The 25,462-nt window shown below is 45.3% G+C and overlaps 1 long non-coding RNA gene across 1 annotated transcript in view; it reads right to left on the reverse strand.

Annotated features, from left to right (window-relative positions):
* LOC141567169 (uncharacterized) overlaps nucleotides 1-25,462 on the reverse strand; it is a 101,205-nt gene that overhangs the window by 71,781 nt on the left and 3,962 nt on the right. The window contains exon 2 of the long non-coding RNA XR_012489600.2: nucleotides 25,184-25,242. This is a non-coding gene — a long non-coding RNA (uncharacterized LOC141567169). The remainder of the gene's footprint in view (nucleotides 1-25,183; nucleotides 25,243-25,462) is intronic.

Raw genomic sequence — 25,462 nt, forward strand, 5'->3', positions numbered from 1 at the left:
AAAAAGCCTCAGAAAACAGTCAACAAATTCCTCTCCAAAACCAGGTAATGGGCTATTTAGAGCTATGGGATTTAAAGAGGCCCAAGTGGAAAAACAGAGTGTTATTTTAGAGTATTCTTTTCTGGGCATGATGATATACCTAGAAGAAGAAAAATGGCTGTTCTGGTCCCTTATGCTCCATAAAGACCCTGGTACCTACCATCAGAGTTGAAGATAAGACTTGAAAGTTTCTTTTCTCAAAGTGTGACTTAGTTTTGCATTAGAAATCCAAAGTACTGAGATACCCCGGGACAATTTATCCCTTTCCTATTCAAAGGTTCTACCTTCTTCATAGGAAGGGCCTGGCAAGAAAAGAGACTTTGTTTTCAGGGTCATTTCAGCCTGATGTTTTATTCCTTGATTTTGTAAATACCATCAACAGCATATAATCTGAAGCTACACCTGGAATGCTCTTTATTCCCATGCATCCTGGGTGTGGACAGGAAATGGATTACCTACCAAGTTAAGAGTTCTACGTATTGAAGGACATGGGCAGTCTGCACAAATAAATGCTGAAACAGGAAGTCTGAGGTGTGCCAATCTGTCATAACCAGTGGCCTCCAGGTCACTCACCTGCTACCTGGAGGGCTCTAGGCAGGAAAGCCACTTCAGCATTTCTCAAAGCTAACACATGTCCTCTGGTTCGCACTATGTCTCTGGGTGGGCAACATTCTCAGCATAAAAACCCATTAGAAACCGCAATACTGCATCGCCTCTAGTCAGAAAACGTGCAGGAAACACATGCCCTGCAGTGCGTGGACTGGGCAGGAGGCAGGTAAGTGCGCTGTTTTCACCGCTTCCCAGAGGGCGGAGGTGAACTGACTTTGCCCACAGTGGGTGGGGGTCCCTGCAGAGGAATCAGGTGGCCTGGAGATCTAAGTCTGACCCCAGCCTACCTCTCCCTTCCTCCAGGCGGCTGGGAATGCACTCTGGAAGGGCTCCTGAGACTCTGTCTCCAGGAATGTGGCCACACCAGTCAGTCCCATGGCTATCCACGGGGGCTGTAACCAAATTCACTGGGTAGTAGAGGGAGATTTTTTTTTTTTTTAGAAAAAGATCACAAAACCTATTGCACCTTCATTACCCTGAGTTTCCCCCCAGAGCCTTGCCTGTGACAGGGGTTTGCAGGCAGATAGTTTAGCAGGAGTAGGGACAGGAAAATGGCATGGGTTGGTTGCGTCTTCCAAGGACAGTCCTGGGAACCTAAGGAAATGGGCTCAGAACTGTCAGTGGAGGACGAATGGGGAAGCAGATCTCTGCCAGACCCCACCCCACTGGATGAGGTGCTACCGGGGTCACGGCCAGCACAGGTGGAAGCAGAAGAGGGACTCCCGGCAGGGCACCCTGGTGGCACCTGAGGGAGCTGCCCCCAGTTCTTGTTACCAGGCTGCACCGAGGCTGCTGGCTGGGAGGAACTGCAGCGGTGCACAAGGCATCTAATATATTCACTCAACAAATCCTTGCTAAGTACCAGCTGTGTACCAGGGAGCGGGGACACCGCAGAGAACACCACAGCTAAGATGCTTGCTCCCTCGTCCACTGTCAGGAAGGAGATGACAATGGAGAAGCAAGCAGGTAAAAAAAGGTAATTTTAGATAGGGACAAAGTACTCAGAAGCAGATGAAATGGGCTAATGGGGTTAAGGGAAAGGCTTCCTTTAGATGTTAAGACCAGAAATGGCCTCCCTAGTGGATGAAATTTGAATTGAGGCTTGAATTATAAGATGGAGCCACCCATAGCACACTGGGGGGGGGGGGGGGGACAAATACAAAGGTCCTGAGGTGAGTGGTAGGAACAGCTGGCAGGGCAGCCGGAGGACAGTGAGCAGTGGGAGAGCAGGGAGATGGGGGAAGGGCAGGCAGGGGCCAGGTCCTGAAGGACCTCCACGGAGGCCAAGGTAAAGCGCCTGGATTTTATTCTGAGCGCCCCGAGAAGGCAGTGGAACATTTTTAGGCAGGGGAATTACATGATCTGGTTGCTGTGAGGAGAAGTAGAGCAAGATTCAAAATTGGGAAATGAGTGACTGCTGGTTTTGTAGGTCAGAAATGGCCAAACATTGGCAATTTCTTGTAGTTCACCCTGATTCCTGTCCTGTTAGACCTTCCCTGGGACCAAGAACAATGTGATAATAAGACTGTGATGCCGGCAACCACCATGGGGTCCTCCAAGAGAGTCCTGGACATCGGCCGCGGAACTAGAAGGAGCCCTTGAACCCCTCAGGGGGCTGATGGTAGAAACACAGCGCAGGGGGCGTCTCTTGTGTGCTCAAGACCCACACAGCACACAGGAAATGGTTTGTCAGTTAGGGTCTCCTGGCGCCACTTCCTGGGTGTCAGGTTACTCTGCTGTGCCAGCACACAGCAAACTCCCCACCAGTGCCCCCGACACACGTGCTTATCTGCTTTATCAAGACACATGACAGGGGAGGAGGGCCTCAGCAATCGCTTTCCTTCCTTGCTCTTACTTCTCCTACGGCCTCGAGCTTCCTTGGAAGAAGAGAACTTCTTCGGAGCAGGACAGACGGGTCTGTGTAAGAGGCGACCACAACATTTGATCAGTGCTGTCTGTTCCATACAGCGACAAGCCTCCACCTGAAGCTTGACAGGTCCCCGGCTTAAGGGTTTTGTCGTTCAGCAAAATGCAGACTGCTGAATTGCCAAGCCCGACGGAGCACTCGGACCAGATTAACACACATTCCTATTTTTCTCCCCATCCACATTTTACTTAGGTGCACATGACACTCAGTTACGATGCTGTCACAGTTATGCTTTAAAATGTATGTGAGAATAGGGCACACAAGTTTATCTCTGGGCTGTATAACTACATCTACTACCCAGGACTTGTCATGCATTTTTAGACATTTCATGAATCTACTACTACCCCTTTTAATTAAAAAAAACACAACACACATAAGCTGTCAGGTAATGAAACAATACCTTGGTGCTATTGTACACTTGTGTTGTTATCCTTGAAGCCCAGTGGGAAAGTGTGTATTTAACCCCTCAGCCACCTGGAGACTGTTACACAGAAATCCTATGGGGCAGAGACATTGAAGCGTCATTATAAATCAGACCCCACATGAATCATTATTGATTGTCAGCCATAGAGCGCTGTATTTGGGATAAAGTTGGAAGAAAGGGCGAGAGCTTTTTCTCTTTGAATCTATTAGAAACTAGTTATTGAGGGCCTTAGGGGCTGCCAGAGTCATTCTTAATTTATTCTTTCTAAGATGCACTGGGTTTGTTAACATTGGTCCATCATCTAGAGTAGCAAAGTAGGCCACTGACCTGAAATAAAGAGCTTAAAATATATAAATTACATAAAGATGAACCACTAAGGTATTTTACTGTCTCCCTGGAACTGAGTTCTGCAAAACTATACCCAAATCAAGTCCTGTTCAAGTACATAGAAGATGTAGTTTTTTTGGGGGGGGGAGGGGAATCTTCCTGACCTTAAAATGATAATGTTAAAATGAGCCTAGAGACAGCTTTGATTTAGAGGTAGCTAGACGTTAAATGCTGGCTGCCAAGGGAGGCCAACTCTACTCGTGTGAATGGGTCTTCACTCCATCAAATTTCTCAGGGGATTCAAGACATCCCAGTGGGGTAACTGGAATACCCTAGTCTCCAGTGCACAGGAGGCCAATACCAACAGCCACTCAAAGAATTCCATCCTACTTTGAGGTACATTTAAAATTACAAAGAATAGATTTGTGTGCCAGTAAATGTTTGCACAAATCATCTCTAATATTACCCAATCATTGCTTTCCCAACATCACCCCTGACAAATGAAAGATGACTAATAGTATTTCCAAAGTGGACGTTACTTTTCCCTTCTTTCTGGGTTCCACTACAGCAGACCATGATACAATATAGTTTTGCCCAGGTATAGGCTTTTATATTAGTTCCCTTTCAATTACTCATCAAAATGAGGACAATACACATATTTTTAGTGCATCCTTTTATCAGTCAAATAGGATGTTTGTCTTAAATGTTTATGGTACTGAGGAATATTCCACTGCTATTCTTTCTTAGGACAGAAGCCTAAACAATAAAAAAAGAAAAAAAGAAATAAAGAAATAAACAACACACCCTTTTTAATCTTCAAGAGTTTTTGGTAGAGAAAAGGTCACTTTCTAGGTTAACAAAAAATCACAACTAGTGATCTGAAGGGTAATAGTCTGGCATGGCATTTTTAAATATAGTGTTTTAAATGAATTTAAAGAGGCCTGCACATGTTTGCATGGGTTACTATCCAATAAATGTGTGTTTAGGAGTGGCGGTTAGCTCAGTTGGTTGCCGGTTTGATCCCTGCATAGGCCACTGTGAGCTGTGCCCTCCTTAAAAAATAAAAATAAAATAAAATAAAAAATAAATGTGTGTTTGTATGTATTTCGTAGGAGCACAATAGAATTTAGATCATCGGTGAAAGATTATATACACCATAATCTTCCTCGGGATTTAGTGCCAACTCCACCTACAACAAACAAAAGGCCACAGAGAGAGACAGTGGCACTAAAGGGAGGTGTGTTGGGGGTGAGGGGGACTATTACTGTCCGCTTCCTCAAAAATCCACTTTTCAAGACTACTGTCTCTTTGCTTGGGGTTAGCCAGCCCAGCTCACTTTAATTCTTTCCTTCCTTACATTCTCTGTGGTTAAGTTTCTGTTCTCCCCCCATGACCTCAGAGAGGTCTATGTACTGCTTACTATGCTAAATGTATTATTGCTGTGTTAAGTCGTTACACATTCATTCCATGTGCGATACATCAGTGCTGTGGTTCACAGACAACGGGAACGTGCTTCCTATAAAACAGACACAAAGACACAAGAAACACACTCTATGTCTACATGCCACATTCTTTCCCATAAGCATAACAATCACATCCCAACTCATATCTGCCATGACTCCTAAAAATCCATCCTCACACCAATTTCAGAATATCAATTCTACGATTACTTTTCAGCAGACAATAAAGGCATTTCAAAAACGTTTGTAGTAAACATAAAAACAACATATTGCCTAGTAAATGTACTGTCTTGTTTTTACTTATTCACTCCAACATGAATATGATGCCAGCAGGAAAAGCTTAAGAACTGAAGCAAAAGAAAAGCTTTTAGGCCCCCTTTCATGTGGTTACTTATAAGTTATTGATCTGGAGTGGTTTCTCTCTTGCTCTTTCTCATAGAGGCAGATGCTTCATTATTCTTACCCTAATGGCTGTCGTTTCTACCCATGGATTAAATCACCTATGTGTATATGTCTAGTATGTTCATCTATTTCATATATAATGTAAATTAGCAGTATATTGAACATTTAGATCAATTTTAAAAAGTGAAAGAAGCGTATCAAACAGAATATACAAAAAGTTTGCAGAAAATACAAACCCCAAACAAATGTTACTCTACTTTTAGTTATTTACATGGCTCCTTCCCCCCTAAAATATAAGAAATACATACTTTCTTCTAGAGTTTAAAATCAGAGTAATATACTTTATGTGGTGAAATTTCTATTGTTAGATCAGCTATTCCCACAAAGGAAATTTATAATGACTTAACCATTAACAGTAAAAGCATCTTTTGTTACAAGTACATTTTACGTTGATTAGAACTGGTTGGGTTGAACAGGCTTTTAAAGTTCTCCATCTAAAAATAGGTCTATTAGGATCTCTGTAAAGACATTTTTGCTAAGGGTTCACTGGCCTACAAATATCTTTTAAAAACAATTTAGATAATTTGGCAGAGCAGCTCATATGGACATATCGACCCATAGGCTGTGATTTCCTGTATCACAGAATAACCTACCAAATTAGTAACACAATCCAGGTCAAGTTTATAGGCATAATAGAGTTCCTGAAAACTATAAGCGGGTCTGAGGAGATAATTTTTTTTTCATGATGGGGACGGACGGTGGATGGATGAGTGGAGGGGAGGGAGCACGGCAAGACAAAACTGAAGTTGAAGAACAAAATAGGAACAGAGAAAATACAAAGTGATGGTTCCCTTTGCACTGTAACCCTCTGTAATGAAAGACAACATTTATGTTCATGCACCTGGATGGCACCAGTGGCTGTTTCACAGAAGAAACCTCGAGTTGGAATCATCCCCAAACTGAAACCACATGCCACTGTCCCCTCTCTACAACACATCCCAGGAGTTACTTGTCAAATGTTGGGCTTTTAAAAAATTACTGTGTGCTTTATTTATAAACACTAATTCATCGAGTAATTCCTCTGGGAGGTGAGGTGGGGGTGGGAGGGGGGTGCCATTCCCACCTAGCTTTCCATAAAACAACACAAGTCAGTGGTCAGTAGGTAAAAAATGAGGGTGGGGGGCCCTGGGGAAGAGGTGATAAGACAACCTTTGTCTCTCATGCCGAGCAATGAACATGACTGAGAAGGGCAGACGGCTCCATGAATTCAAAGATCGCCTAATGACGAAAATGAAACACACTTTATACATAAATCAATAAATCAGCCTGCAGTGGCAAGACGGACAGCCGCTTACTAGACAAAATGAATATGCATACGCGCCACCTCCTAGGAGAGCTTCTGTGCCGGGGCAGGATCACGAAATATGAAAGAACAGTTCCAGGAAGGCGCCGGCGATGCCCCGTGAGAAATGCACGCAATTTACCGGCAGGAGAGAATGCTCTGCAAAGAAGTCGGGGGAGGGGGCGCTCAGCCTGCAGGAGCTCCGGGGGGTGAGAGGCCGGCCCCTCACCTAGAAGAAGCTGAAGAGCAGGCGGGCAGGCTGCCTAGGTCCGCACCGGCTCGCCCGCCCGCCCGCCCGCCCGGAGGCGCACCAGCCGAGCGCAGGGGCGACCGGCCGCCTGAGCCCGGCCGAGGAGCGCGCGGCTCTGCTACTTACCCCATCGGCGTTACTAATAGATGCTAATGGCTCCGTTAGATGGGGAGAAACCGCTTTCTTTTTGTCACTAGGAAATTCCAAGTTCAAAAACACACAAAAACAACAAAAAGCCGAAGCAGCAGCGGGCTCCCTGGTGCAGTGGAGGCGAGTCACACGCCGCCCCCAGGCGCCTCCACACTCGTTGCCAGCCCCCAACTTGCGGCAGCGGGGGCCAAAAATCAATCCCGAGCCCGGAGCGATCCCGGCGTGCAGGCAGACAAAGACTTCACCCGGGGCAGAGCCCCAGTCTGGCTTTGCTCTGAGAGCGGTAACCCGCAAGTGGCATTACAGTAAGGGGTCCTACACGTTGGTTTTCTCCAGGGGATTCTTTCATGACACCCTGAAATACTTAAGTCCTACACTGTCCCAGATGCTGTCCCATGGCAGTGAGACAATCATGTCCCACGATTCTCCAAAAAACACACACCACCATTCCCAACCTCCTTTGTGTGAGACCAGAAAGCACTTGGCCGCCTTCTGGCCCCAGGTTCTCTCCTGACACACCCACCCTACCTGCCTCCAGTCTGAAGACCTTCCTCAGTCTTGCCACAGAACAGCCTGAAAAAGCTCCTTGGGTTTGGGGAGGGAGGGAAGGAAGGAGGGAGGGGGGAGGAAGGGATGGAGGGAGGGATGGAGGGAGGGAGGGAGGAAAGATGGAGAGGGGGAAGGAAGGAGGAAGGAAGGAAGAAGGGAGGGAGGAAGGGAGGGAGGGAGGGAGGGAAGGAGGGAGGGCTTAGATGCCGTGGTTAATATCAATCAACTATTGATGCTTTCATTTTCAAGACGAACTGTTTTACTAAATGGGTGAAATTTTTGTTTTTGTGTTTTGTTTTGAAATCTAAGGTCAGGAGACCAATCTGAATGCATTTTAGCAGGGCAAATACAAAATACTGCTATGCAGTGCCCTTTGGCTGGCCTACTTAATCGCCTAGATGGCCAGACCTTCTTGGTTTGTCACACACCAACTATGCAGCTACGCCTGCCATGTTGGTGACTGGAGCAACCCCTGTTACAAATTCACCTAGCGTTTGCTGGAAAAGTATGCAGTTCAACTCAATTAAGACCTCAGTAATTTTGAAATCTGTAATAAATAAATCAGCAGAGGTGGGCCCTGGGTGGGGGACTAGTTGACTCCAACTTTCTTGATATCCAAGAACTTCCACACTCTTGGGGGAAGGCTATGTAAACTAATGGCTTTTGTTTCTTCAATATGCCTTCCACTTCTTGGTCCAGAAAATTGTTTGTTAAGGGACCTTTGTAGTTAATACATAACTATCATGTTAAACATACATGCCTGTTGTGAATTTTAATTATTTTAATTAAGTTACATCTTTGTAGTTCTTAGTATTCATTCATAACTATATTATCATTCTCAGAAGTAATAAAATTTCATTAATGTAATTTACTACTTTTCAATAAATCAGATTGGCCTTCTTACCATGATTCTCAATCAATGAGCATTAATGGTACAATAACTATGGATGTTGCGACCCAAGACAAGTGAGAGAAAAACTGGGAATTTCACTAGAATCTTAGAATCGTTTTTTTTCTAATTCCCGACTCTTTTGCTCTTCTCTATCCATGGGGATCACACAGGAAGACAGGATAAAATGTGATAAAGTTTCAGAATGCTGGATACATGTAGAGAGACATGTATACCTTACAATAGCCAGTGTTTCTTTTTTAAAAATTGGCATTTAATGAGCAGCTGCAAAAGTTCAACAACAAGCTATTAACTACTCCAGGATCTGCTCTCTGACAAATGTGATCTGCTTGGACAACCAAGAGCCCTGCAAATTCCAGTAAACTAGGGGCAATAGTTTTTAAAATCAATCAATCTGGGGAAGTAATTGTACGGGCATGTATGTCCCGTAGGTGGGGATGGTGGAGAGAGGAAGGTATGTTGAGATTCACCTTATATGTACATGAAGAACTGAAGCTGTTTTCTTGGTTTCACCAAAAGCATAAAAAATGTCATTAATCCTTTCAAGACAAATATGCAAGCAACTGGCTTTGTTGCTGTTTCTCCCTCCCTCCCTTCTTTTCTTCTCTCTCTCTCTCTCTCTCTCTCTCTCTCTCTCTCTCTCTCTCTTTCTCTCTCTCCAGCTTTAGAGAAAGGCATCACTAAGATTGCAGCAGCGATGGAATCACAGGGTCTGGCTATATTAGTAAAATCACAGACAGCACCAGGGTGATGTCTTAGCTCTCAGCTCTCTAATTATTTACCCAGATCAAGCCTGACTGCTGGAAAATCAGCTCTCTCCAGGAGGTAACTGAGCTGAAAGGTTCTTTTCACTGAGAAATGATGGGCTGGTGGCTGGCATCCAGCCTACAGGCCAGTGTGCCCTTGTGGGCAGTGTCACAAAATAAATACCCAGGACCACACCATTTTCCTCATTCATTCCCAGGAAAGTATTGGAATAGGTACGAAGAACATATCTGTGGTGCAGAAACACACAAAGATTGAGAACCTAGAAGATACTGGCTTTTTAAAAAAAATAATGTCCTGAAATGAAATGAGGAAAGGAGGCTCGCGGAGACTGTTAGTATTTTATAGCTGGAGCATCCCTTCAAAGTCCCTATATGCAGACAAAGCAGATTGCTTCATTGTTCCCACTTAACGGGTGTTGTTTTCTCGTGCAGGTCTCCTGAAAACAGAAAATGTTCAGGCAACACTGATATTCGGATTTGCTCCCGCTCTCATAAAAACAGAAAGCCACATAGCACTCAGCTCTCACACTCCCTCAAAGCTTTGGGTCACTTCCTTGACTCCACAGAATAAAAGATTTAAAAAAAAATCAATTTAAATCAATCAATATCATTTATATTTGTCTATTTCTGAAAGCTTTGTTAGGAGCAACCTTAATTTAAATGCTTTCTACTTTCTTACGCACTTCCTAGGACTGCGAAACTATTGTCACACACATGCAAATTTTTAATTTATCAGGCCCACAGTGGGACAAATCACCTTCAGATTCCTGTATTTTTCACCACTCACAGACGAACATGGCTGCCAGCAAGGATCTGTCTTGAACATAAACGTCTCTGCTCGTTCACCTCCACCCTTCAGAAGACGCCATGACAGGGTTCATCCAACAAATATACGAGTATAATAGGTTTGGGGAGACAATATATGTGTTGTTGATTGGCATTTCAAATTTATGCTGTGTTTATTCTAACATTAAAATCAATTTGTATTCTCCACATACACAGCCACCTCGTAACAGCACATCTGAAGATTCTTTCTTCGGCTTCCTGGTCAGGAATTCAAAATCTGCTGTGGTTGATTAGCTTGCTGATTTAAAAAACTAATTTCCCTTTTTAAAAATCCCTCTCTTTTGGGCAACTGACATTCTAACTTGAGCTTCAGAAGCGGTGGAATTTTATTCCTGCATTCAACATCTAACCAAACTACTTCCTTTGAGTTCAGCTGGGATCTGTGATATATTCATCCAATTTCTATCATGAAGCATTTGCATCCAGATTACAGCTTCTGTTCAAGAGAAGGGTCTCAATAAATTCATTATTTAGAAAGTAACTAGTATGGGTTTGCTAAAAGTCAATATCAAGCTTCTTATTAGCCATCACAGAAGCACATCAAGTATTCCACAGGACAAAGTATTAATAGGAGAATTAATAGAATTTTGAAGAGGGTATAAATTTAACCAGGTGGGACAAAGGGGTCACCCCTACTTCCTGTATAAAAACCACTGCGCAAGTGTGTTGTGAGGCCATTATTAAAGTAGGGAAAAATTCACCTTGGTGGGAGGAAAGAAAAAAGGCCTCACCACATCTCATGTTAACAAATTGTTTTATAGCAAATAATAATAATAATCATCATTATTATTATTCATTGGGAGAACACATATTAATGATAAACAATTTCCTCTTTGGTATTAAAAAACATTTTGAGTGGTATGTACAAGAATTTTCCAATTCTAAGGGGAAATAAAAACCTCATTATTCTCATAGCCATCACACAGACTATAGACTAGTGTTCAGATTTAGAATTTTTTATCTTCTATAGAAAAATGTTTATTGTAATGATTAGAGTTAAAAAATAACCTTCTTAGGATGTGGGGGCTATTTCCACTGCTCACAGGGTTTACAGCTGTTTATACATTTTGAGCTTTTTGTCTCAACTATTTCTGGCACTACTCAGACCAAAACCCCTGTTTTGTTCACCTGAGAGCAGGACTAGCTCCATTTGGCCTTTTGGCACTTGTTAATGTTCTCTGAGCTGGAGCCCCCCTTCTGTATTGTTCACCCAACAGTACCAGATATAAAGTTATTGGAGCATCAGTCCATACCCCTAAAACAAAAGGACGAAGGCAGGACCATTGAAGCCTGAAGAGCCAGCTGATTTGCTTTCTGGCCAAGTTGTGAAAGGATGGAGAGCCAGGGTATTGACTGCATTGGGGGGAGGGCTGTCCGTGTCAACAGAGTCCTCCCTGAAGGAGTCTGGACCACTCGGGCCGCGCATCCTATGGCCAATGCCCTGAGCTTTCCTCCTGGTCTGGATTCCTTTGGATGTTCCTTCCTTGGCTTTGGTGCTAATTGTCATTGGCTGTGTGTGATCCTCACTGTTTTCACGGAGGCGGTCTCTGGTTGGACCACATATGCTTTGTGAGTTGCTCATAAGGGATCACAAGATAGTAATTATAAAAACCAACACTACCCTCTAGAGTTACCGGGTCAGAGTAGCTTAAGCCATTAAAGCATCAGTGTTTGAAAAGAAAATACAGTAGACCCGAATGTGGTTTGCATTTATACAAACTTGACACTGCAGCATACGATGATAGGTGGCAATTCTATTTTGTAGAAGAGGCAAAATGACAGGAATGAGATGACTCAGCAAACCAATGATCCAGTCCAAGATCAGGTTTACTGATTTCAGGGTCTTCTCCCTCCAGTTAATATTGGGACGGGATTGTCCTGTGGTTCCTTGTGGAAAGCAAGTCTGGTTATTCACCACCATCTCTCAACCCTAATCTCCTTCACCCACATACTAAAGGTCACGACCATTCCCTGCTCGGCCTGGCCCATCAGCATGAGCGACGCTGCAGTTTGAGACTGAATGTGAGACTCTTTTACATAAGCACAGGTAAAGGTCACCCCTGTGTGATGTCCACCTTTCCTGGGATTCCATCTGTGTGGAAAGAACGGAGCTTGAGTCTATCTGACCCACACCAGCATCTAGGACCTGGGGCCTGGGCAACGATAAGAGTTGACACATGAGGGTGTGACTGGTCTCAGGCCGAGGAGGAAAAGGTCAGGAAGTATCTTTAATTCTTGTTTTCTGAGTGCGTTGGTCTTTCTGCTTTGACTGTGTCTCACCTACCACCATCTTACAGTCTTTCTCTCACGGCCTGGCTATCACAGCTGCCCTAACAAAAACTCCATTTACCCCATTTATTGTCATCTGTTAAGCTCTCACCTCAAAATATTCAGTGGCTGATAGGGACGTAGGCAGAACCATGCCCCGTAGAAGGAGATCCGATTTTGCTCTTCCTCCACCTCTACCACTGTTTGTGTCCCTGCCACTGTCAGTGCTCCATCTGGAGAGTGACAACTCCTGACCCTGTCGTCAGACCTCAACAGCTCCAGACAGGTGAGTCATTATCCCAGTTACACACTGACAACCCCGAGCAATTCTTTCCTGGACAGGCCCAGACGGTTCCTAGATTCTTCAGGCAAAAACTGTCCACCTGGCTTAACAGACCATCATCATAGCTGACCCTTCCTCACTGTGGGACCTCATCTTGGCTGTGACCCAGAAATGAAGTGATTTGATGACATGAAGCCAGTTAGGGTTTGAACACTTGCTGCTTTCTAGTAGTTTTATTCAGTTTTGGCTTGGCTGGCAGACCAGGAGTGGAGAAGACAGGACAGCGTCTAGCCTCTCTGAGCCTCAGTTTCCTTATCAGTCAGATGAGAAGCGTACAGCCAACCTCACCAAGTTTTGTGACGAACTGAGGTGATGTGTGAGAAATCTGGCACCAAAGGAACTCAACAAATCTCGGTAATCCTCTCTGACCTACTGAGTATTTCACACACCAGGAGCTAGTCCCAGACATTTCTGTCTTTAGACCTTCCCGGCTTCTCTCTCTGCCCACCCCCGAGTGACGACAGCAAGGCCATGCTGGCTGCTGGGATACAGATGCGAGCAACACGGGCACAGCCCTGCCCTCCCGGCCCTTAGCAGCTAACGGGGGCAGGAGGAACAAAGTAGGCTGCAGAGTGCTATGAGGAAACACAGAAGCTAGAGCCCACGGCAGGGGAGGGTGGGGGAGGGCCGAACCTGATCAGATTTATGCTTCTAAAGACCACCCTGGATGCTGTATGGCTGCGGAACTGGGAGCAGAGGCTGGAGACAGGGAGACCAGATGCAGATGGAGGCCAGGATGGGGGCCTGAAGGGGGAGGTGGGGGCCTTTGCTTGGGTGGCAACTCTGGAGATGGGGTAGAGGATGTGGCATGAGGGAGACAAAAGTGCCAGGGATGACAGCTGGGTTGAGGATTATGCAGCTGGCTTGCTGGGGTTCCCGGTGCCTGGCAACTACAGGGGAGATTTGTTGGTCCCCTGAAATGTACCCACATCCTGGCCATAAGGCTGAGAATGTTCCACAAGGAAACACGTGGGGGTCTCTGAACTACACCCCTTATTGTAGATAATGGCCTGAGCCCTTGGGCCACCATCTGATGTCTGCTTCATGTGTGGTATCTGGACCCGGTAGAAGTGCCTGTGAGAAACCTGACTTGGCCCCCAACACCCAGTTGGCCTACAGACGACTGTGCCACAGGGTGAGGCCTTCATTTGGGATCGTGAGAGGAGCTTTCTTAAACGGGACAGAGTCATGTGAGCCGGTGCCTTTCAAAAACCCAGGGGTGTACACAATGGCCCAGGGTGCCGAAGGCAAAAGCAGTGAATCAGGTGCTGACGAACACGCAAAGAACAGAGCTGCTCTTACAGGACCAGTCCACCTTCCAGAACCGGGGCCATTCCTGACCTAATCTCATTCACCAAGAAGCAACAGCACATCGAGAGAAAGCAGACAGAAGACAGCTCAGACCCCACGTGGAACTCGGCATGGCATAAATAAATTAAATAAGCCATAAAGCACCTAAACTCCCTGAATCCTGTGAGGTGGCTGGTGAGGCCTCTTCTGGTTTTAGGTGGGCGCCTCCCTGGAGCTGTCAACTGTCTCTGCCTACATCAAACAGGAATTACTACTGGTTTTCATTGGATGGAAGCTATCCCCAGCCGTCACTCTGAACAGCCCTTTCCAGATACCAGTCTGTTCTCATTGCTCACAGCACCGAGCACCTATGATGTGGTAGGCACGTTTCTCAGGGCGCTACACGAATGCAGTCATTCAGTCCTCGCAAACATTCTTTGAGGCAGCACCATTATTTTACAGATTCAGAAACTGATGCACTGAGAGGTTAAGTAACTTGCTCAAAGGCACACAGCAGCGAGCAAGTAGACTAGCCAGGATGTGAACTCAGGCTGTCAGAATCCAAGCCTGCATCCATCACTGTCATAAATAGGCTCAGGAACTCAGCCCTGCATTGAGGATTTCACTTATTCCGTCCCTCTTCTCCCCCAGCCCTGAAGCCTGTGCCCAGCTGTCTTGGTTTCCCTTCTTGCTCTATGGGTACGCGGGGAATCAGGGATGACAGGCACTTGTAGCCCTGAGCACGATCCCATTCCCCACTCTCTCAGCACCTCTCTGGCTAAGGTTTAGGTGGTCCTGAGACAGAACATTTGACTGTTATCTGGGATAAGAGTCAGGATGGATATTTCACTGAAGCTAATCTCCAGAGTTGATAGCATATGGTTACATTATTTTCCAGAGACAGGCATCTAATGCTCAAACAAGAAATAATTCTGAAAGTCTTTGGAACACTTCAAAAAATGATCTGCAGAGGCAGACATAAATCATTGTGTAGGGAACTTTTTCTTCTAATAGGAATAAAACCCTAAGGAAAAAAAAAAGTTGAGGAAATGACTCACTGATGTGCATGGAGGCGAGGGAAAGTGGGCCCCGGGGAGCCACTGGGAAGGATCACAGGGGCCTTGAGTCGCAGCTGGGAGAGGAGGTTGAGAAATGCAGCCCCTGGAGCTCATCTGAGCTTCTGACTTACCCCTTCTCTTTTGTCTTCCACAGCTCATGACTCAGAAACACCTGGGGTAGGTGTTGAGTGGGACCAGGATCCGGACCAAGGCAGCTCAGAGTTCAGGCCTTGGAGAGGCAGGATCACAACATGGCCCACCTCGACCTCTTTCTAGCTGTGTGACCTTGAGCCATTGGCCTACCCTCTCTGAACCAATGTCGTCATTTGCAAAATGTTTATAACAGTACCTACTATGTGAATGGTGATGAAGATAAAATGAAAAGACCTAATGAAAAGATCTGAGGAAACACTACAAAGAGGCAGTTAACAAGGTAGTAATAATAAACCCATGGCTAAGGGGGTGTAGGGAAGACCAGCAAATATCTTTATGTCTTGGATCATGCTGCTTGGGACTGGGTGGCCAACGCAGGTCCAGCTCCAAGGGGTAGAGTGCACATACCTGAACATTCTCGATTTGAATGATGTCCCTAGAGCTGGAGCCACCTGTAGGGTGTGACCCTGGGAGGAATGAGACCCCAGGACCACCCCATCTGTCCCCGGCCCCCAGGGCAGAGCAGGTACTGCAGACATGGGAGACCAGAAAGAAGTGGCCCGAATTGGGGTGTGTGGGGGTGCGGGTTGAGGGCGAGGGAAAAGACGGGACAAGCTGAAGGCTTTCCATGTACTCTGGAGCCTCTTCTATCTCAAAACCTGTGCTGGGTCTCTGACAATCAACCCCTTCAGGCCAACCTGTTGGTGTGAAAAATTCAGGGGGTGTCCATGGGATCCCCTTACTAGCACCTTAAATCATTAACTGACCTGAGCTTCTTGGATTTGTGAGAGGGCGAGCTTGGCTCCCCACTGCCCACATGGGCTGCTGTGTCATCCTGCAGGGGGCCTCTGGCTGGCTGGGCCTGTCACCGGTCTGCATGCCTGAGGCAGCTTCCCCACCTCCCCCGGCCCACAGACTCCATGACAAAGGCCCTGCCAGCGTGCTCTGCCCTCTGTGTCAGCTTGTGCTCTGCCGCTCTGACGCCCACTCAGCAAACTGGTCAAATCCCGGCGTTGGCCCAGGCCACCGTGCTGCCTGGGGACAGTGAACCCTCTCAGGGTGCTTTAAATCTAAAGCAACGCCGCTTGACCATTCTCAAGTACAGACTCCTACAAATAAAGATATAAATGGTACTAATGTGCACGACTGGGCCTTTCTCACACATAAAAGGACTTCTCTGTGGAAGCCTGTTGTGAATCGTCCTTTTTCAGTGCCTTAATTGTCAGCCCAGAGACTGACAGCAGAGCGGAGAAGGCGTTGGTCATGTTTGAGGGGAAGTACTCACTGGGGGGCCCCATTGAGTCACCGTCAGGCTGTGGCCAGGCGTGGGCGTGGGACGGGCTGGGAAGGGGATCTGCCTGATGTGCCCCTAGCACTGGGTGGGGCTGTAGCCGGGAGGAAACCTGAGTGGGGCCAGGGAGCTTGGCTATGCTCTTTCCCCCAAAAGTCACCAAAGGGGCTCCTGGCTGAGGGACGAGTTTGGAATGTGCTACTGCTCATCCTTAGGGCCATAATCCACTGGGGCTTCATGGTCATTTCCCCTCTGGGATTAGTTCTCCTTTTCCACGTGAGGCTGTGTGTCAACTACCATCTGTGGAAGGCGGAGAAAATGCCCACTCCAGCCCGGGGGGGAGGGTGAGCCTCAGGGGTCCCCTCACCCGACTGTGGACACCACAGCAACAGCTTTCCACATGGTGGGTGTGGTGTGGTTTGGGTTTGGGATGATGACACAGCCCAGGGGACGCCAGGCCCTGGCCCAGCCAGCCGGGAGTGTCAGTGTGGTGGCCCTGAGAGGGGCAGGCTCCCAGATAGAGGCAGAATGAGGAAAGCGGCCCACGTCGGCCACTTGGCGATTTGCAGTGCCCTGCTGCTGAGCTGCTCTCTCTGCCCTGACTGGAGAGTGTAGGAGGCTGTGCACATCCAGGCAGCCCGAGAACCAGCACTCTGGTCTCTTCTGCCCCACCGCCATCTCCACCCCACACTAAAATACTTGCCATACTTGCAGTTCCTTGAACAAGCTGCCTTCTCACCCTCCCTCAGCCTCTGCATACAACCTCAGCCTCGGACACCTTCTTCTTCCTCCTCGTTCACCAAGATTGAGCTCTGGGAGCGTCTCCAGCTCGGCCTGCCTGATGAGGCCCTTAGCACCCTGGATCAACTTCCTCCCAGCATGTCTCCCTCTCCTGATGTGTTTCCAGCCCTTCCCCCATGAAAAAGGGCGGGCAGAGCCAGTGCTCTTCGTGTCCAAGCACTTGTCCAGAGCAGGGACCCGGATGTCCCCACATTCCCTGGAGAGGGAGAAGGGTGGCCCCCAGGGTCTGGCTCAGCCATTTGAGGCTCCCCTAGAAGCAGCAGCCCAAGAAGGGGCCTCACCAGGAACGGCCAGGGCCGGCCCAAACAGAGATGCTGTGCTGGGTGGCGTGTGCTTCTCCAGGTGTCCCGGCGGGTGGGCTGAGCTGGAAACAGGGGACGTAAGGAGACAGCACAGGGGAGGGTTCCTGGTCTCCTTCCCCCTCTACCACAAATCCTTGCCAGCTGTATCTTACACGTCTCATTCTGTCCAAGAAGAAGCGGGTGGAGGAAACTGTGTTCCCACAGTCCCACCAAAGTGCTGGGAGGCTTTGGGAATGAGGGCTCTGGCCCAAGGCATGATAGGAAGCTTGTGACCTGTGAACCAGGCCTTGAGGGAGACCGAGGTCAGCAAACGCAGAGGAAGAGGACAGAAGAGTGCCTGGACCGCGCACCGAGGCCTGGGCTGCAGCGTAGGGAGGGCCTAGCGAGCAGCCTGTGTGGCAGGGGCCATGAAGGCCGGTGACAGAGATGTGCATGGGCCCGTCCTCACCAAAATGTCCTTCAGAGTTCTGAGTGGTGTGAGTTCTGTGAACTGACCTGTTTTAGCATCTGGGAAAGACAACTGGAGAGAAGAGCAATCAGGGAGGCGGTGACCAGCTCAGAGCCCTTTTAATCAGCCTGGGCGTAAGGTGGTGCCGGCCTGTGCCAGGACAACATCAGAGTGACCAGAGAAACCGGCACTGCAGGGGACCGCGGCGGACGTGGTGGGACTTAGGGACTGCAATGTGGAGACGCAGCAGCTGCTGAGCAGGGCGATTTCCAGAGCAGGGCAAACAGGAAAGGGAGCCAGGAGCCAGAAAGCTGGGTCTGGAAAGGTCATTGCTGGGACACAGGCCTGCGGGTCATTTGCTCAGTGGGCCGAGCAGAAGTGAAAAGACTGCAAAGGAGGCAGGAAAAGGGGATGAGACCGAAGAGGACACGTCACATCACAGCAGGGCGGGCCTGGCCCATAGCAAGTGCCCGGGAAGTGAGTACAACAAGCTAAGGGGTGGACCTCCCAGCCAGAATCTCACTGTACATCCTACATCCTCCATTGACACAGCCAGGTGCCGGCTGCATCAGAAGCCTCTGGGGGACTTTAAATCCTTAGGTGTCCAGGTCCCAGCCCCAGAGACGCAGATTGAGCTGTATCAGCATGTTTGGAGAACCCCCTAACCACGAAGACAGGGTTGAGAGAACTGAAAGAAATGTTCTAACTCCACAAACGAGGAGTGAGGCCGAGGAATTTGTTTACCAGTATTGTTTTTCCTAAGAATCTCCTAGGTGATTCTGAGGTAGGGCCCGTTTGCAGGATGTCACCTCAAGGGGCAGTTGGTGGGGTGCAGGCAGTGAGCTACCTGAGGACAGCGCTGCCTTCTCCACCTGTGCCTGCCACCCTTAGTCTGTCTCTCCCACACAGAGCAAGGCCTCCAGTGTGTGCGGGGCAGGCACAAAGAGGATGGTCACAGCGGCGAGGCAGCCTTTACCCCTTCCCCTCCCCACACACCTGTTTGTAAAGTCTTAGGATGGTGGGAGCTGAAGAAACGGAGTTCCACCAGGAATAAAAAGTCCACTTGCCCAAGGACTGGTGTCTCAGAACAGGCTCTAAAAACGTCACGCTCAATCCAGTCAGGAGACCCTCTGCATTTATGGGGAAAGCTTTAGCTGGTTTTAGTAAGACGTCTTTGTCTATGGGATGAGTGAGTTGTCACAACTTCTTACTCAGTCTTGCCTTGACTAAAGGGGTCTGTCCTTTTTTTTTTTAAAGCACACTAGAGGTAAAATCCTTTCAGGCACAGGGGTCCAAATGTTAATCAAATGGGGAAGCTTTCACCATTGCAACAGGGTGTGGTGCCAAAAAGGAGGAAGAAGCGGTAGAAGGACCTTCCGGAAGGGCAAATCCAGACTTTTGTCCTGAAACCCCTCATCCCAAAGCCAGACTTCTCTCTCAGATCACCTCAGATGTACATTCAAAGCCAAACAAACTAGCCAAGACCAAAGCGAGGCTCTGGAACAACTGAGACAGTCCAATTGGGGACTGGGTTTCAAGGCCGCAACGATAGTCAAACTCATGAAAGGAAAGAGCAGAATGGTGGTTGCCAGGAGCTAGGGGGAGGGGAACTGGAGAGCTGCTAATCAAAACTACAAAATTTCAGTTATGCAAGATGACTACATTGCAGAAATCTGCAGTATGACATTGTGCCTATATATAACAATACTGTATTGTACACTTAAGAATCTGTTAAGAGGGTGGGTCTCATTTTAAGCGTTCACACACACACACACACACACACACACACACACACACACCAGTAACAATATCACACACTGTGTCTCGACCAGGAGGCTTCGGTTCTATTTAAAAGGCTACAAACAAGAATGCAACAAGCACGACCATGATTTCCTAGGCAGCTGTACAGGCCCCACCATGTTGAGAGGGCGCCGTAGTCAGCACTGACTGGTCTCCAGTTTCTGGAGTGTGCACGGCCCTTGCTCACACCCATCCACAAAGAGGACTTTATGGAAAGCTAACCCACCTCCCCATTGGTTAAGACGACGCTGCCCAGTACGTAGCCACTAGCCACCTGTGGCTTCGTAAATTTTAATTTTAATTAAAATTAAATACAATTTTGAAAATTCAGTTTCTCAGTCAAACTAGCCACATTTCAAGTGTGCGGCGGCTACATGGGGCGAGGGGCTACTGTTTTGGACAATGCAGCCACAGAACATTTTTGTCATCACAGAAAATTCCACCAGACAATGCTGCTCAACAAATCCAGCCAGCCTCTTGTTTAGATCTAGAAAAATTAAGAATATGTTTAGTCATCATGGCCACCATCAGTGGCATTCCTGGACTGTTACAAGAGGAAAAAAACAAAAGAAAAACTCTGGAATTTGGCCGATTTTCGGCACTTACTAACATCTCCGAAGAAACAGTAGCAGTTCTCATTTCTATAAATGTTCACCTTATGCTGTTTTTTAATTTAACTGTCAATTTAAATCCTTGCCTTCGAGAGCATGCCTATCTGTGTGTTTTAACCCAGCATCCCAGCTCTGCAAATACCCAGCTCCTAAGACAAGATCCATGATGAAGGCCTGAGTTAGAGCTTTGTCCAGGCTGAAAATTCATACCCCTTCATCATTTCTCGAGATTATTTGAGAGCAGAAGAGCCTGACAACGTGGGTCTACAGAATGTTTCACATTTTTAAGTCTTATCTTGAATGCTTATCTTTTATTTTTAACAATAAGAGAGAAAAAACAATTTTGAAAAACCTGTGAAAAGGTATAGGAGTTTGCAGAAGTATGAAAAGAGCACAGCGATGAAATGGTGATTCTGAAGGTGAAGGTGTGATCACCTTGCAGGAGGTTAACACAGGCTATGACACTGCGTTTTCAAATTCTTGGTTTGGGGACAAAATTCACAGGTGGGCCACCCCCTCGGCTTGGCTGAGACAAAATCAAAGTCCATCAGATGATGGGTTTGTGTGTCCATATGTCAGTGTGACAGAAGCACAGTCTGAGGTGGACAAGGCCACGGCAAGATAAAGAAATTTAAACTGAAAGTGGGATTAACTGGTTTAAGTTGATTTTTAGATTTTTAAAAATGAGGCTCCCATTCTGTAGCGCGCGCACGCGCACGCACACACACACACACACACACACCAAGAACAAAACAAAAAAATCACTGTGTATTACTCTCTCTAAATTCCAACATAACCACGGTGAATCCGCCTGTCAGTAAGAAAGGAACTTTTGCCACAGCATGCATCTCAAACGAAAACTAAGCTGGGGAAGTAGTCAGGCCTATTTTCTTTAATGTTATAGGACATTTGCTATGCCTATTTTTCAGTATTAGGTTTCAAATTAAACTGGAATGGTTTCATCTCATTTGAAATGGTATATGCATTAAAGCATAACAATATGCTTGTAATAAGTATAGTATATACTTACATAATATACACATATTATTAATATAGTAATAAGTATACTATAAGAAGTCATCAGCTGGTTGTGATCCCCTCTTATATGGAGGATATGGGTTCACAAGAGGCAGGTGGAGGTTTAATAAAGGTTTCTTCTGCGTTACAGTGCTTCTCTTAGTGAAACTAACTTACAAAAAAGCTCAGCAATTACAAGCCCTAAGAACACTGTCTGTTGATTTTCTATTAGCATGAGCAGCTAAACCTGAAAATAGTTTCTATTAAATGTAAAGCTAGATTTATTAAAAGTAATATACACCAAACTACTACTACACTGATAATTGAATTAGTATATTGCAATTTTTCTTTACTTTGCCTCAATGTGTTTTTATTAAAGTGAAAAAAAAAATCCACCAATTTTTTCTAAAAAAGCATTATTTTCCTGAATCCATTGCATCAACCTAGTTATTATTTAAATCCTTGCTGGAAGGAAAATTGGTCCCACTGCTATTCTTCTACTAAATGCATATAACTTTAAATATGCTGCATCTATTTAATGGTAGAGAACCCAGACTCTTCTGTTTATGAAAATATAGCAGTTCTAATACAACACAAATGCAGAAGTTCCAGGTACTTCCTAAGCTTCATTTAGCAAATATAAAAAGCAAACCTCAGAAATTATAATGTCAATTTATGTGAAACAGCTGCAAATTTAATTCTGCCTTTGAAATTTATATTGAATAAAGTTTTTATATAAAAAAATAATTTAAAAGCTTTACTCAGAACCTGGTGATTACACTGATGTTTTTAGTTCTACGGAGAAGACTGATAAAGGCTATGTGCTTACAGGTGTTCTATTTGTCTTTAAATGTGCTCATTATAAAACGGTAATGAGTGGTAAGCAAGCGATCTGTTAAAACTGGGTACTTACATCCAACACATAATCTTGAATATCTTTTACTCAGAAAATATTTCATGTAACTTCAACTTAGTTCCTATAAATTGGGCTCCCTTCAGCTTATTGAATAAATTAGTAAAACTATCCCCAATTTAAGACAATAGCAAGGCTTAGAAATACAGGTTTCAGACTTGAATTTCTCTGGGAAATTTTTTCTTTCCAATTTTCTTTACCCCGGGATTTAATTTTTTCCTTTTATTGGTGGTACCCAATAAGTCCTAGTTTTAACATCTGAAGACATACATTTCTCTGTAGGTTAAAAGTAATGAAGTGTATCTAAATAGCTAATTCCTGAGTTTAAAGTTATTGTATAACCTAGCTTTTGCTGAAATCTCCACAACCTAATTCCCATAGCTTAAACTATCAACTTTGATTGCCTCTCTTTGTGCAAAAAGCCACATACTACAAATAGTTTCTAATTGTTACAAACCTGTATACATATATAAGGGAATATACAGATACAAATCTTTACTTATAAAAGATATTACCAAAATATGAGCTCTTCTACAATCACATACTGTTGAACTTCTGTACCTGGCTAATTCTGAGATCATCGTATTTTCTCAGCAAACTTTGCATTCTCTAATCAGAAACCTTGAAGAACAGATCAGGAGCATTTTAATGAAGTAGGCAGAAACAAGCAAAAGCTCCTGAAACCCCCTGGAAAATTAGTAGATATAGTCAGGGCCTGATGTCATGCCTGATATACCTTAATAGCCTCTCCTGTCCTATTTCACACACTCTTCGTGATAAGTAGATTTTTCTGGTTATTGGATATGATCTGAGATTCAAAAATTGAAAACTCTGCCATAATACACTTTCAAAAATCTTGAATACTGTACAGGAACTGGAGGAAACATTTGTCTAGAGTGTGATTTTTTTTTTTTTTTGGCCATAAAAAACGCAAATTAAAAGCTGGTTAGTGAAGCCTGTTGGCTTCTTTCACTTATAGGAGACAAAGAATTTCTGATGGGAGCTAGTGGGCTGGGGAAGTGGAACGGACCCTACACTCATGTGGGGTGAAGCTGGATTACAGCTACTACAATACCCTATGTCCCTCTGTGGTCAGATTTCACACAGACGATAGCAACCGTGTCAAATAGAAGTCAGCTACAGAAAGTAACCCAAAACATCAGTCGCCCAGAAATACCAAGCATCATAATCACTGCTCACTCAGGAAGATAAGATTTTAAAGAATTACACATAAAACTTTAAAATTGAGATCACTTTATCATTCAATGGGAAATTTAAAAAGAAAAAAAAAAGGTTTAGCTTTCCTAACGCATGGCTAAAATAATTTATGTAAAGCAGGATTTTTTCTAAATATACTGTGCTCTCCGATACACATTGAAAATATTTGCATACAGCGAGTGTGTGCACTGATACACACATGGTAAAAACTTAAAAAATATGGACTGCATAAATCAGTAGCTGATTTTAAATCTACACCAACTTAAACAGATTTGTTTGCAATTTCTGAATTCCTCAGGTAGAAAGGCTCTTTCTTGCTGGCTGTGGTTCTAGAAGGTGTTTGTACTCTGTAGAGTGTACAAAAATACCTCCCCATATAAACAAAGAGAGAAAGGTTCCAGGATCTTGGTCTTTTAACCCTGCCTTTGGTGTTAAATATCGACTCAGAGGTGATGGATCCCAGCGAAATCAGTCTGTCATGGTACAGTAAACATGATATTTTGCCCAAGATATTTTTTCTCATGCATATAAGTTGCTTGCCTTTTATTGTGAGATTTTCCCCCCCGATTGACACCCTATTATGTATATTCAGTCAAGCTCAAACAAGATTTCAAGTAATCAATATACTATTTGTGCTGAAAGTGTCTTAGCAGCTCTAGCAATAAACTCCGCAGCAACGTAAAAATGGAGAGATATTTAGTGAACCGAGTTATATGGAAATCCATGTTTGGGTGAGGGAGCAGAGACAGTAAAGCAGAAAAACAAGGGGAAAAGAAGGTAGGGCAGATGTTTTTCCTAATAAAAATCAACTTTCTAGACCCTGAACACTAATGAAATGCTTTAAATGTCTACAAATATTTCAAAAATATATTAAACTACATGTTGAGGTCTCTAAAGAAGCAGGTGTGTGTGTGTGTGTGGGGTGAGGGTGGTCTAAACCAGCACTGGGTCCTTTTTCAAGAAGCGACAGTTCCCTCCATCAAAAGCCATCCTTGGAAGTACTTGATATCCATAAAGTGGAGAAGGCAGATCATCCCATCCTTGGAAAATCTAAAATCCCACACCATCCAATGAGTTTGTGTGGCAGAGCAATAGCTTCCTGCATATTTCAACAGCTTTCCATTTTATAACTTTAGTCTACCAGATCCCAACTGTGTGACCAGCATTGGAGGAACTAAAGAAGCATTTTACTTAATGTACATGGTAGGAAAGGTAGGTCGATCGTAGCCACAGGATTTCATCTGGTACAAAAGAACTCTGAGGCTGGATGTAGCTACATATTAGAGAATCTGTCTGCTGGAGCCGGGAGAAGATTAGAATAGGCAGGGCCACCCAGAAAGATGCGACATCTGGGGAAGTGTCAATTCAGCATTACCCAGACACCAAAGATTCACATTTTTTTCCCCCAGAAAAATACTGTGGTGGGGAGGGGTGGAAAAGAATGCCAACCGATGACTGATGACAGATATATAAAGTTACATTGCTGTACAGTGAACAAACATTGGTCTACATTAGGCATTCCTTCCCCCACCCAAGGGGATGATATAATCTCCTTCTAGACTCTGATTTATGAGGCTAAAGTCTTGGATAGACAGAATGAAAATGGGAAGAACTGCTCTGTATAGAGGTCTAGAATTATCGATATGTGATTGAGTTTGCTGAACTTACATTTTGAACCACTCTCAGGCAGAAGACCAGAGTCACCATCCACTGTACCAAAGGAACACCTGGAAGACCAAAATGTTTAGATCATTAGCAGTCTGGATAGCTTCCAGATTTCACGAGTAGCACAGAAGATCTGCAGTAATTTGACGAGAGGAGATGTATCCCGAGCTCCATCTAGATAAAAGTTACTACTCGTGATTTCTAATTCTAAAACCTAGAGCATGACTACTTTTAAATTGGCAACCTGAAAGAAGACACATTGCAAAAAATATATTTTGCTTA

This window comes from Rhinolophus sinicus, chromosome 5 (assembly GCF_057876585.1).
Source record: "Rhinolophus sinicus isolate RSI-liver-muscle chromosome 5, RSI-T2T, whole genome shotgun sequence".
Lineage (NCBI taxonomy): Eukaryota > Metazoa > Chordata > Mammalia > Chiroptera > Rhinolophidae > Rhinolophus > Rhinolophus sinicus.